The sequence below is a fragment of the Chiloscyllium plagiosum genome, unplaced genomic scaffold (genome assembly GCF_037043375.1).
Source record: "Chiloscyllium plagiosum isolate Xiang-an unplaced genomic scaffold, Cpla_swu_hap1 HiC_scaffold_13, whole genome shotgun sequence".
NCBI classification, from domain to species: Eukaryota; Metazoa; Chordata; class Chondrichthyes; order Orectolobiformes; family Hemiscylliidae; genus Chiloscyllium; species Chiloscyllium plagiosum.
Genome location: NW_028270151.1, coordinates 40,967,525 through 40,980,964, shown reverse-complemented (window position 1 = coordinate 40,980,964; position 13,440 = coordinate 40,967,525). Strand labels below are relative to the sequence as shown.

The window sequence follows — 13,440 nt, the reverse complement described above, 5'->3', positions numbered from 1 at the left end:
TGTAGATGAAGGTGTACCAAGACTGCTGTTGGGTGTTCCTGGATTTTGACTCTGCATCAATAAAGGAATAGAGGGATAGTTCTCAGTCAGAATATTATGTGACTTGGAGGGGAACGTCCAAATTCCCGGGCATCTGTTGCTCCTCTTCTACGAGGTGTTAGAGATTAAAAACTGAAAGAACTGCAGGTGCTGGAAATCAGAAACAAAACCAGAAATTGCTGGAAACACTCATCAGGTCTGGCAACATCTGTGCAGAGAAATCAGTTGACATTTTGGGTTCAGTAACCCTTCCCCAGAGGAATGTGATAGAGGTTGTGGGTTTAGGAGCTGCTGCTAACGGAGTTTTGGCAATTTGATACAGTGAATCTTGTAGATGGGCACACTGCTGCTGCTTTTGTGTTGCTATTCTTCCTGGAGGAGGGACTGGATGTTAAATCTCATACTGGTCAAGGGGTCTGTTTAGTTGTGAATAGTATTGAGTTTCTTGTGTATTGGAATTGCTCTCATTCAGGCAAGAATTGAATATTCCTTTGCACTCCAGTCTTGAACCTTCTGGATGTTGAAGATAAGTATCCCACCATCAAATATCCAGCCTCCAATTTTATCTCATAGCCATAGAATTTTATGGATGGCCCAATTAAATTTCTGGTCATATTGACCTCATGATGTTGATGGTCGTATATTGTATTCAAAAATGGTTTGTGGAATGTAAAAGGGAAATGCTTAAGCTCCATTCTTACTTGTGATCATTGCCTGGCATTTTTGTTATTTGTCATCAAGCAAATTAATGGTTGTTGCCTAGTTCTTGTTGCATGTTTGGTTTTATTATTTGAAGAGTTGTGAATGGCACTGTACAGATGCTATCATCCATGAACATTTTCACCGACGATTTAACTATAGAAAGCCATTAATAATACATTTTAAAATGGATGGTTCGAGAACATTAGCATAAAGCACATCTGTCATGATGCACTAATGCTGAGATAATTGGATTCCAAAAACCACAACAATCTTCCTTTTGTGATTGTTATATCTCCAACTTGTAAAGAGTTTCCTCCAGATTCCAATGACTTCAATTTTACCTGGACTCTTTGATTATACACTTGATACTCTCACCTAACATGTGGAATGCAGCTTTTTCATCCACGTTTGGACCAAGGCTGCAATATGGTCTGGAGTTGAGTAATTCTGGCCCCACCTGAACTGAGCAACAGCATGCAGGTTAGAGGTAAATGGATAACTCTTAATAGTACTGCTGAAGGCATTTCCAATACTTTGCTCATGATTGAAAATAATGCATGATGGCTTAATTGGATTTGTTCTGTTTTATGCGTACAGTTGAGATATATAGTTGTGTATACATTTATAATTAAGATTAGGGTTTGGTTTCTTTTTTTTTCTTTTGGCTTGCAGATTTGTACTATAGCTAGTAGTACTGAAATGCCTAAACATTGTTCATTACAAGGATACTTTCGAGTTAAGTATACAAGGACACAATTTAGCTGATACTATTGTCCGGTTTTTGCTGATGCTACAGAATGTATGGATTTCATGTCTCTTCACTCACTTCCATGATCACATTGGATAACATTTAGCTAAGGCAGTTTGAGATTTTAAAAAAATGAACAATGGAAGAAGCAAATTCTTTTTGGATGTTGCATAAAGCTTCACAAACAAAAATGATGGGAACAAGTTAAAAATCAAACAACACCAGGTTATAGTCCAACAGGTTTATTTGGAAGCACTAGCTTTCAGAGCTGCTCCTTCATCAGGTGGTTATGGACATCAGCCATATACATGGTTGCTTGTAAGCTCATGGTACAGAACAGCATTTACTCTCTCTGAAAGGTACAGTACACACCTTCAACCTCAGAACAATTGGAAACAAACTTTAAAGAAAAAAAACAGCGAGATCAGCATCTGTTATGGACCAGGCCAGACCCCCTCAAAACATTTCAAGAAAGTGGCCCAGACATTAACTTTGCTCACTGTTTTCAGCAGGTGAAAAGTGGACTGTCCAGGAAATGCAGCTGGTCAAACTACTTAGTTTTGTAAATAAAGTCTGTTTTGTTTAAGATTACCGAATGAAACACACAAAAAAGATTAACCTATCCAAAAACTCAACAGATTATCCCAACTTAATGGTGCTATTCCAAATACTTGCAATAATCCCCATAAGCACTCCTTTGCACAAAAATTAAAATCAAGCATCGGGTCTTACAGGAGAGAGAGAGAGAGAGAGATGGCAGCGTGAAGCTGTTTCTTAGATTAGCAGCCTCAAAACTAACTGACTGCTTTCAGTGAACAGTGAGACTGCTAAAACTAAACCAAACCAGAGAAAAGCTGAGCTGGGAGAACTTGTCACTCCCCTTTCATTGTACAAGTGTTTCTTTGAAAAACTTGAAAGCCTTTTTCTTGGGGCAGTATCTGTTAGCTATAATCAAATTGGCCCAGAACCCATCCAAGCCAAACATTTCAGAATCACTGCTTTTATGACCTCTCTGAAAAAAAAAAGCAAGGACAGTTTAAGCTTGTTAAAGGAGCAGCATCATATAACCAAGGGGATAAATCTGGATTGAGCACTGGTGAAAAGACCCAGTTACCAGGCACCCCAAATATATTGAGTCCCTTAGAAGAAAACAAAGTTTTGTTTCCACCCAAAATGTAAAGTGAGAATCAGAGTTAAGACTTCCAATGGTGATTTTACAATTTCTAAACTATTTAGATGATGACAAAATTAGCACTAAGCAAGTTAAGAAAATTAGTCCTGACAATAAAGTTAATTTCATCTTTATTATTTTAATGGTTTGAGTGAGAAATGCAATATAAGCAGTTTTATTAAAAACCCAATAAATAAGAGAAAAGGTTGAGGAGTGCAATTTTGATCACTGTGTGGAATTCATTATGAAAGTGCCTTGGATGCAGAATACACAGCACATTTGATGGCAGCTATCTTTGATAAGAAATTATTGAATATTTTTGACCAATGCTAACTGAAGGACGTTTCTGCCTACAGATCTTTTGAAAAGCCCCTTTAGCAATCTTATAAAAGGAATAACTTCATTCATTTCTAAGAAAACACCATACTGGTAAAGGAAGACCCAACTTCACATTGTAAATAGTATGTACAACAGCAAACACTTGGACTGCTTTCAGTTTTAGTATTAGAAGCTTTGCAACAACAAAGATCCAACAAGAGCTTTCATCAGCTAAGAATATAACACGGTAGAAAATAGTGCAGTGTATGAATATGAAAGTTCTATCAATGATCATCCAAATCAAGAAAATAACAACAATTTGAAGTGCTTTTTAACAATCAGCACATCCAACAAAATTCACCTGCACTAAGCTTCCCACTAGAAACAAAATGTATCAGCTCCATTTGATGGATCAACCAATTGACAAATGAGGAAAGCTCAACTCCTAAGATTTTGACTGGCTTCAGAATTGGTTACCAAATCAAATGAAGTACAGGTTGGCAATTTTTCACTACATGGGAAGAATGTCAGATAATCGGTTACATAAGCAACAGATTGATGAGAAACAAATGATGCATCGCATCCTCAAAGTGGTTTTTGATTAATATTTCACTTCAAAATCAAATAAGACACTGGCAAGATCATGTTTCAGTATCACATATGAACTCCCAGGAGACTCAGTATGAATGTGCTATTTAACCATGAAGCTATGGAAACATTCAATTTTTAACAGGATCATCATTGATCATTGATTCATTTTTGATAAATGAGTGTTAATTACTTAAAGTACAATACAGCATTTGAAGACAGTGAAGACAGACATCTCATCTGAAAAATATTTTGGATGAGACAACATCGATATGAAATCCTAAACAATCTAATACTATAGTATCTTGTTTCAGGTATGGTTCTAAATCCTTACATGAGCAAAGAAAAACCTGTTCAGCCTTACACCAATAATATATTCATTGTTGGAAAAGAAGTTACTTGTCAAAGACAGCTGCAACCTAAAGAACATACACAGCATCAAACCAATTCATTTGCAAACCAGTGTGTATCTTGAAACAGCGCTTTCAGGAATAGGTCAATATTGCAATAGAACAGGTGTTTTTTAATTCAAGGAGCAATTACCTATGGAATTAAAATATTGTCCTTCCCATGGAGATATTAAACAATCACCCGACGTAGATTTGATAAAAGTCGTCTATGGAAATGGTTATCCAACCAAACTTAAACTTGATGGCAGTGCCAGTGTAATGGTTACAGTGGATGATATCCCATGGTTAGCTGAGATGAATACTTTATGACCTGGTTTAAAGCTGTGTGCAGTCAGGGGTGCCTTACCTATAGTTAAAGGAATGTTGCATGTCACCCTGACATTCAAAGAACACACGTGAGGAGAAAGCATATAACATTACCAATCAGGAATCTTTCCTACTTGGTAAGAATATATGCATTGCCCTTAACCTTCAATATAGGTTACAGCAGTTCACAAGCACTACAAAAAAAAGTCTTTCAGTGCCAGTATCCCAAATTATTGACAGGATTAGGAAAACTTTGAAAGTTGACTCCAAACAAATAGATTGTCTTACACCGAGGAAAATTCCATATTTAGTAACCGAAAACATAAAAATGTGGTCAGTATGGGAGTTATCTCCATGGTGGTAAAACCCACAGGATTGCACTCAGTTATGGTCACAGTGGCTTATTATGAATTTGTGTGGATATCACAAAACCTAATAAAGCAGTTGCTCAAGAAATTCCTCGTTTGCCTATAGTCAATAGGCTTTAACTACGCTTTTCATCAATAGAATCATGAATATCAATAATAGGTTTTGAACAGATCCCTCTGGACAAGACATTCTGACTTGTCTCCATTTTCATCACCCTATTCAATTGATATTGTGCCAATAGACTTTTGGTATCACTTCTGGAAGGTTTACAATTAGGAGTTTAGTTTAGATAAAAGTGAGGTGTTATGTTTTGGAAAAGCAAATATTAGCAGGATTTACACACTTAATAGTAAGATTTGCCTTTGCTAAGGGAAGTGTTGCTGAACAAAGGGACCTTGGAGTGCAGGTTCATAGTTCCTTGAAAGTAGAGTTGCAGGTAGATAGGATAGTGAAGAAAGTGTTTGGTATACTTTCCTTTATTGGTCAGAGCTTTGAGTACAGGAGTTGGGAGGTCATGTTGCGGGTGTATAGGACATTGGCTCGGCCACTTTTGGAATATTGCATGTAATTCTGGTCTCCTTCCTATGGGAAGGATGTTGTGAAACTTGAAAGGGTTCAGAAAAGATTTACAAGGATGTTGCCAGGTTTGGAAGATTTGAGCTACAGAGAGATGCTGAATAGGTTGGGGCTGTTTTCCCTGGAATATCGGAGGCTGAGGGGTGACCTTATAGAGGTTTATAAAATCATGAGGGGCATGAATAGGGTAAATAGACAAGGTTTTCTCCCCCTGGAGTGGGGGAGTCCAGAACTAGAGGGCATAGGTTTAGGGTGAGAGAAGAAAGATATAAAAGTGACCTAAAGAGCAACCTCCTCACACAGAGGGTGGTGCATGTATGGAATGAGCAGCCAGAAGAAGTGGTGGAGACTGGTACAATTGCAGCATTTAAAAGGCATCTGGATGGGTATATGAATAGGAAGGGTTTAGAGGGATATGGGCCAAGTGCTGGCAAATGGGACTAGATTAGGTTTGGATATCTGGTCAGCATGGACGAGTTGGACCAAAGGGTCTACTTCTATGCTGTACATCTCTATGACTCTATGAAGCCTTACACTGAATGACCCGTGAATTTTTGATAGATTTCATTCATCTCCTATGTCATATTATTGGCAAGGATGGTGTATAAGCCTGTTCCTCTGAAAAATTAGTCAAAGACAAAGTTTGGGTGAAGATTTGTAGCTTGGGTGCTCGTTGTTGTGGTTCTGTTCGCCGAGCTGGAAATTCTTGTTGCAAACGTTTCGTCCCCTGTCTAGGTGACATCCTCGGTGCTTGGGAGCCTCCTGTGAAGCACTTCTGTGGTGTTTCCTCCGGCATTTATAGTGGCCTTTCCCTGCCGCTTCCGGTTGTCAGTTTCAGCTGTCCGCTGTAGTGGCCGGTATATTGGGTCCAGGTCGATGTGTTTGTTGATGGAGTTTGTGGATGAGTGCCATGCCTCTAGGAATTCTCTGGCTGTTCTTTGTTTGGCTTGCCCTATAATGGTAGTGTTGCCCCAGTCAAATTCATGTTGCTTGTCGTCTGTATGTGTGGCTACTAAGGATAGCTGGTCGTGGCGTTTCGTGGCTAGTTGATGTTCATGGATGCGGATCGTTAGCTGTCTTCCTGTTTGTCCTATATAGTGTTTTGTGCAGTCCTTGCATGGGATTTTGTACACTACATTAGTTTTGCTCATGCTGGGTATCGGGTCCTTCGTTCCAGTGAGTTGTTGTCTGAGAGTGGCTGTTGGTTTGTGTGCTGTTATAAGTCCTAGTGGTCGCAGTAGTCTGGCTGTCAGTTCTGAAATGCTCCTGATGTATGAATGAATTATCTAAGTTTTTATCTCAGCTCTGTTACAAAACCCTTGAAAAATCTCTTAAGGTTGTCATAGTGGCTCAGTGGTTAGCACTGCTGCCTCACAGCACCAGGCACCAGGTTCAATTCCAGCCTTGGGTGACTGTATGGAGTTTGCATGCTCTCCCAGTATCTGCGTGCTCTGGTTTCCTCCCACAGTCTAAAGATGTGCAGGTGAGGTAGATTGGCCATGGTAAATTGCCTATCGTGTCCAGGGATGTGTAGGTTATGTAGATTAACCATAGGAAATGCAAGGTTACAGGGAAAGGGAAGGGTGTTGATTCTGGGTGGGATGCTCTTTGGAATGTCGGTGTGAACTTGTTGGGCCAAATGGCCTGTTTGCACACTAGAGATTCCATGATGATTCTATGGAGTCAAAGGCATAAGATTGGTATACAGGCATCTTGGAACATTAAGGATATATTGACCTCTACTGATGTTTTAGCACATTACAATTCATCATATTCCATAATGTTGTCTCAGCCGCAGGCATTGAAGAGTTCTTAATCAGGAATAGTCAGAAGGAAGATGAAAATCTATATGTTACAGTTTAAGCCCTGTTGAATACAAAACTTGGTATGTTGTCATGGAGAAAGAGGCTTTTCTGGTTACATGGGCTGTTGAAAAATGTTTTGCGACAGTTTGGACTTCAAAAGTCATGATTGAGACTGATCATAAACCTTTGGTCTCTTCGCTAGATCAAAATAAGTTAGCAAAAATGCCTTCTTGTGTACAATAATTTCATCTCAAACTTACTGAATCTCATATGACCAAGGTAAGTATCAGATGTTGGCAGGTACTTTTTTCAGAGCCCCAGTTGATAAACTCTGATCAGCATGATTTTGGGGCTGAAATACAATCCAATGTCCAGGCAATAACTATGGCCAGTCCCACCAAACAAACTTAACCTCATAATAAGATACAATGGAAGGATTCTAAATGCATGAATGTGTCCAAGTATTGAACTAAAGGGGGACCTGGATCTCATTTGGAGACTGTGTTCTGAAGGCTTACTTTGAATGTGGGCAGCACTTTGCTATTAATAAGGATTTAGTTTTTCAATAATTGACTGGTAATTTCCCATTCACTGTGGAACAACATTCTTCAGCACATTCACCAAAGTAGAACAAAAGCTTGTGAGGTCAGTTGATAGTCAGAGATCTTCAAACAGTTTGAGGGCCTTGTTTTTAACTCTAATACATGTGTCATACACAGTATTGAATGGTGGAACCTCTCATTCCTCGATCCTGTGCCCATTTGGCACTGACCTTTTCATGTAAGAGAGCCTTTTCATGTTGTACCTCATGCCAGGTCGGTGCTGCTGAAGATAGTTTGTTTCAAAAACTGACATGAATGACCACTGAAACTGCTGTGAGAGTCCTAAGACAGATATTCACCACTCATAGTATTCCATATGTTGTTTCTGAAAATGACTCACACAATGTTCAAAGCATTTACAAAGGCACTGGACTTTCGACATATCACAAGTTCAGCCAGATACCCTCAGTCTAGGATATGCAGAATGAGTGGCTCAAAGAACAAAAAATCTACTGAAGAAAAGTTCAGATGTCCTTATTGTTCAGCTCATTTACCAGTTTGCTCACTCTCCTCAGGGCTGTCACCATCAGAATTGTTGATGGGACTCAGTTCATCTTCCCATGCTACCAAGCAACTTAGTTCCAAGGGACAATAATAGAGTAATCTGGATTATTTCCCAAAAAAGAATGTCAACTCTGAAGTGGGCTGTTGTGGAACTACAACAAATGTTATGCAACCAAAACATCACTGACATTGAAACATGAACAATTAATCTTTACTAGAAGGGATACCATCAGAGAGCACCTGCCTAGGCAGCATCTTTTAGATCAACTGAAGGACTCTTGCATCACAACTGCTGTCACATCATTTTCTATCACCGCAGGAGCCACCTATTCAACTGGAACAAATCATAGCACCACCGCCTTTGACTGACTCCTTGGTTTGTACCACCCGTTCTAGACATGTGGCCAGGTCACCAGATCAATTAAATCTCTGAACTAACAGAAACCAGCAAAGAAATTCAAAGGTCAGCAACTTTACCTCACATTCTCCTTTATTAATCAAAGACTTTTCTCACCCACCTACTGACATAGACTATAAGTTGAAGACTTGAGAAAAGGTGGGTGTTATCAGGAAAAGTGATCAATAAATGTTGTAAAAGAAGTAATCTTGTTAACTCACTTGAGAATATTTATTAAATGATAGTGTTACGACTGGGGAAAAAAGCTTGTGTAAAGGCTTTTAGGACCCTGTATAGACAGGCAGGAAGCTGGAATAACACAGCAAGCCAGGCAGCATCAGGAGGTGGAGAGGTTGATGTTTTGAGTGTAACCCTTCGTCAGAACTGGGGGGTTGGTGTAGGGGGAGCTGCAGATAAAGGGGGTGGTGGAGGGCAGGGTGGTGAAGTGGGGATAGGTGAAAACGGGGAGGGTTTGACCTGGTTGATCAATGGGAGAAGTGAATCTGGTTGGTGGTAGGGAGTCAAGGGATGGAAAGGGAGGTTGTTGTAAGCTGTCCCGGTGGAAGATGAGTGTTGTTCCTCCAATTTGCGGTGTGGTTCATTTTGGCAATGGTGGAGGCCAAGGATGGTCATGTCAGAAAGTGAGTAGTTAGGGGAATTAAAATGGGAGGTGACTGGGAGGTCCAGTCAGCTCCTGCGGGCCCAGCTGAGATCTCGGTGAACCGTTCCCTAAGTTTACGTTTGGTCTCCCTGGTGTAGAAGAGACCACATTGGGGGCACCTGATGAAGTAAACTAGGTTGGAAGTGAGGCAGGTGAGCCTCTGTCTCACCTGGAAGGACTGTTTGGGGCCCTGGATGGAGGTGAGCAGGGTGACGTACCGACAAGTTTTGCATTTTCTCCGGCCACAGGGAGAGGTACCTGGGGTTTCGGGGGCGTCAGTAGTGAGAATAGAGCAAACCAAGTACTTTTGGAAAGAACTGTCTTTGCTAAAGACTGAGTGGGATGTGGAGGAGAAGATATTCTTGGTGATGGAGTCCAGTTGGAGTTGGTAGAGGTGTTTAAGGATGATGTGTTGGATGCAGAGACCGGTGGGGTGCGAGGTGAGGACCAGGATTCTCTGTCTTTATTGAATTGGGAGGGGGATGGTTTAGAGCAGTGGAACAATGAATGGAGGTGGTGAGGCGGAGGGCTGTCTGGATGACAGAGGGAAGAAAGCATGTTGTTCGAAATAGGTGGACATCTGGAATGCTTGCAAGTGGAATGTCTCCTCATCTGAGCAGATGCGGCAGAGGTGGAAGAATTGGGAGAATGGGGTGGAGTTCTTGCAGGATACTGGGAGGGAGGAGGTGTAGTCCAGGTAGTTATGTGAGTCTGTGGGTTTGTAGTAAACATCTATCTGGAGACTGTCAGCAATCTTGCAATAATGACTCAAAGTGGCTCCTCACTAGGTATAAATAGCACAGTATAAATGGAGCCAAGAGAAGGAAAAGAGAAACAGATGGAGAGCTAGGCAAAACTCTGAAACCTAGCCAGGTGAATGTTACAAACATGTGCCGAGAAGCATCGATGAGCATTAAGTGGCAGAGTTTATTGGAAAGTCCATCGGTAATGTTACAGCAAGATTGGAAATTATTATATGGGGGTTGCAGGGTAGGCAGTGCTCTAGCTCCTGAGCCTTATGCCAAAAGAAGGGGGCAGCAGTGGGATCAGGCAACCTAGGCTGGCTGGGGACGAAAAAGGGAAAAGGCAGCCCTGGGACAACTGGCAGTGGGATGGAGAGCAGGCAGTCCTGGGTGGCCGTACCGAAGGTGGAACTGGGCATACAGGGGCAGCCGGCAGTGAGACTGGGTGATGGCAGCCCGGGGTGGTGTGCAGTGAGAGTGGATCAAGGCAGCCTGGGATGGTGTGCAGTGAGAGTGGACCAAGGCAGTCTGGGGTGGTGTGCGATGAGAATGGGCCATGGCAACCCAGGGCGGCATGCGGTGAGAATGGACCAAGGCAGTCCGGCGTTGTGTGCGGTGAGAATGTGCCATGGCAGACCCGGGGTGGTGTGCGATGAGAATGGGCCATGGCAGACCCGGGATGGTGTGCGATGAGAATGAGCCATGGCAACCCAGGGCAGCATGCGGTGAGAGTGGACCAAGGCAGTCTGGGGTTGTGTGGGGTGAGAATGTGCCATGGCAGACCCGGGGTGGTGTGCAGTGAGAATGTGCCATGGCAGCCCGGGCTGGTGTGCGGTGAGTGTGGGCCATGGCAGACCCGGGCTGGTGTGCGGTGAGAATGGACCATTGAAGCCAGGGCTGATGTGCGGTGGGGTTTGGGTGAAGGCAGCCTAGAGTGGTGTATGGTGGGATTTGGGTGAAGGCAGCCTGGGGTGGTGTGCGGTGAGAGTGGGGGAAGGCAGCCCGGGGTGGTGTGCGGTGAGAGTGGGGGAAGGCAGCCCGGGGTGGTGTGCGGTGGGATTTGGTGAAGGCAGCCCGGTGTGGTGTGCAGTGGGATTTGGGTGAAGGCAACCCAGGGTGGTGTGTGGTGAGAGTGGGAGAAGGCAGCCCGGGGTGGTGTGCGGTGGAAGGGGGCAAAGGCAGTGTGGGGTGGTGTGCAGTGAGAGTGGGAGAAGGCAGCCCGGGCTGGTGTGCGGTGAGAGTGGGAGAAGGCCGCCCGGGATAGTGTGCGGTGGGATTTGGGTGAAGGCAGCCCGCGGTGGGATTTGGATGAAGGCAGCCTGGGTGGTGTGTGGTGGGATTTGGGTGAAGGCAGCCCGGGGTGATGTGCGGTGGGATTTGGGTGAAGGCAGGCCGGGGTGGTGTGTGGTGGGATTTGGGTGAAGGCAGCCCGCGGTGGTGTGCGGTGAGATTTGGGAGGAGGCATCCCGGGGTGGTGTGCGGTGGGATTTTGGAGAAGGCAGCCCGGGGTGGTATGCGATGGGATTTGGGAGAAGGTAGCACGGGTGGTGTGTGGTGAGAGTGGGAGAAGGCAGCCCGAGTTGGTGTGCGGTGAGAGTGGGTGAAGGCAGTCCGGGGTGGTGTGCAGTGCGATTTGGGCGAAAGCAGTCCAGGGTGGTGTGTAGTGAGAATGGGAGAAGGCAGCCCGGGGTGGTGTGCAATGGGATTTGGGTGAAGGCAGCCCGGGGTGGTGTGCGGTGGGATTTGGGTGAAGGCAGCCCGGGGTGGTGTGCAGTGCGATTTGGGCGAAAGCAGTCCAGGGTGGTGTGTAGTGAGAATGGGAGAAGGCAGCCCGGGGTGGTGTGCGGTGAGAGTGGGAGAAGGCAGCTCGGGGTGGTGTGCGGTGGAAGTGGGCGAAGGCAGCCTGGAGTGGTGTGCGGTGGTATTTGGGAGAAGGCAGCCCGGGGTGGTGTGCGGTGGAAGTGGACGAAGGCAGCCTGGGGTGGTGTGCGGTGGAATTTGGGAGAAGGCAGCCCGGGGTGGTGTGCGGTGCAAGGGAGCGAAGGCAGCCCGTGGTGGTGTGCGGTGAGAGTGGGAGAAGACAGCCCGGGGTGGTGTGCGGTGGGATTTGGGAGAAGGAAGCCCGGGGTGGTGTGCGGTGAGAGTGGAAGAAGGCAGCCCGGGGTGGTGTGCGGTGAGAGTGGGAGAAGGCAGCCCAGGGTTCTGTGTGGTGAGATTTGGGAGTAGGCAGCCCGGGGTGGTGTGTGGTGAGAGTGGGAGAAAGCAGCCCGGGGTGATGTGCGGTGGGATTTGATAGAAGGCAGCCTGGGATGGTGTGCGGTGAGAGTGGGAGAAGGCAGCCCGGGGTGGTGTGTGGTGAGAGCGCGTGAAGGCAGCCCGGGGTGGTGTGCGATGGGATTTGGGTGAAGGCAGCCCGGGTGGTGGGTGGAGGCAATCTGGGGTGGTGTGTGGTGGTATTTGGGTGAAGGCAGTCCAGGGTGGTAAGTCGTGAGAGTGCGAGAAGGCAGCCCGGGGTGGTGTGTGGTGGGATTTGGGTGAAGGCAGCCCGGGGTGGTGTGCGGTGGGATTTGGCAGAAGGCAGCCCGGAGTGGTGTGCGGTGAAAGTGGGAGAAGGCAGCCCGCGGTGGTGTGCGGTGGGATTTGGGTGAAGGCAGGCCGGGGTGGTGTGCAGTGAGAGTGGAAGAAGACAGCCCGGGGTCGTGTGCGGTGGGATTTGGGTGAAGGCAGGCCGGGGTGGAGTGAGGTGGGATTTGGGTGAAGGCAGCCCGCGGTGGTGTGCGGTGAGATTTGGGAGAAGGCATCCCGGGGTGGTGTGCGGTGGGATTTGGGAGAAGGCAGCCCAGGGTGATGTGCGGTGAGAGTGGGCGAAGGCAGCCCGGGATGGGTTGCGGTGAGAGTGGGCGAAGGCAGCCCGGGATGTTGTGCGGTGAGATTTGGGAGAAGGCAGCCCGGGGTGGTGTGTGGTGAGAGTGGGCGAAGGCAGCCTGGGGTGGAGTGCGGTGGTATTTGGGAGAAGGTAGCCCGGGATGGTGTGCGGTGGAAGGGAGCGAAGGCAGCCCAGGGTGGTGTGTGGTGACAGCGGGTGAAGGCAGACCGGGGTGGTGTGCGGTGAGAGTGAGAGAAGGCTGCCCGGGCTGGTGTGTGGTGACAGCGGGTGAAGGCAGACCAGGGTGGTGTGCGGTGAGAGTGGGAGAAGGCAGCCCGGGCTGGTGTGCGGTGGGATTTGGGAGAAGGCAGCCCGGGGTTGTGTGCGGTGAGATTTGGGAGAAGGCAGCCCGGGGTGGTGTGTGGTGAGAGTGGGAGAAGGCAGCCCGGGGTGGAGTGCAGTGGAAGGATGCGAAGGCAGCGCGGGGTGGTGTGCAGTGAGAGTGGGAGAAGGCAGCCCGGGGTGGAGCGTGGTGAGAGTGGGAGAAGGCAGCCCGGGATGGTGAGTGGTAAGATTTGGGAGAAGGTTGCCCGGGGTGGTGTGCGGTGAGAGTGGGAGAAGGCAACCTGGTGTGG

General features: G+C 46.2%; 1 long non-coding RNA gene across 1 annotated transcript in view; it reads left to right on the top strand.

The window, feature by feature from the left end:
• Positions 1-13,440, top strand: part of LOC148148304 (uncharacterized) — a 76,822-nt gene that overhangs the window by 18,169 nt on the left and 45,213 nt on the right. Inside the window, exon 3 of the long non-coding RNA XR_015759019.1 lies at positions 8,458-8,601. This is a non-coding gene — a long non-coding RNA (uncharacterized LOC148148304). The remainder of the gene's footprint in view (positions 1-8,457; positions 8,602-13,440) is intronic.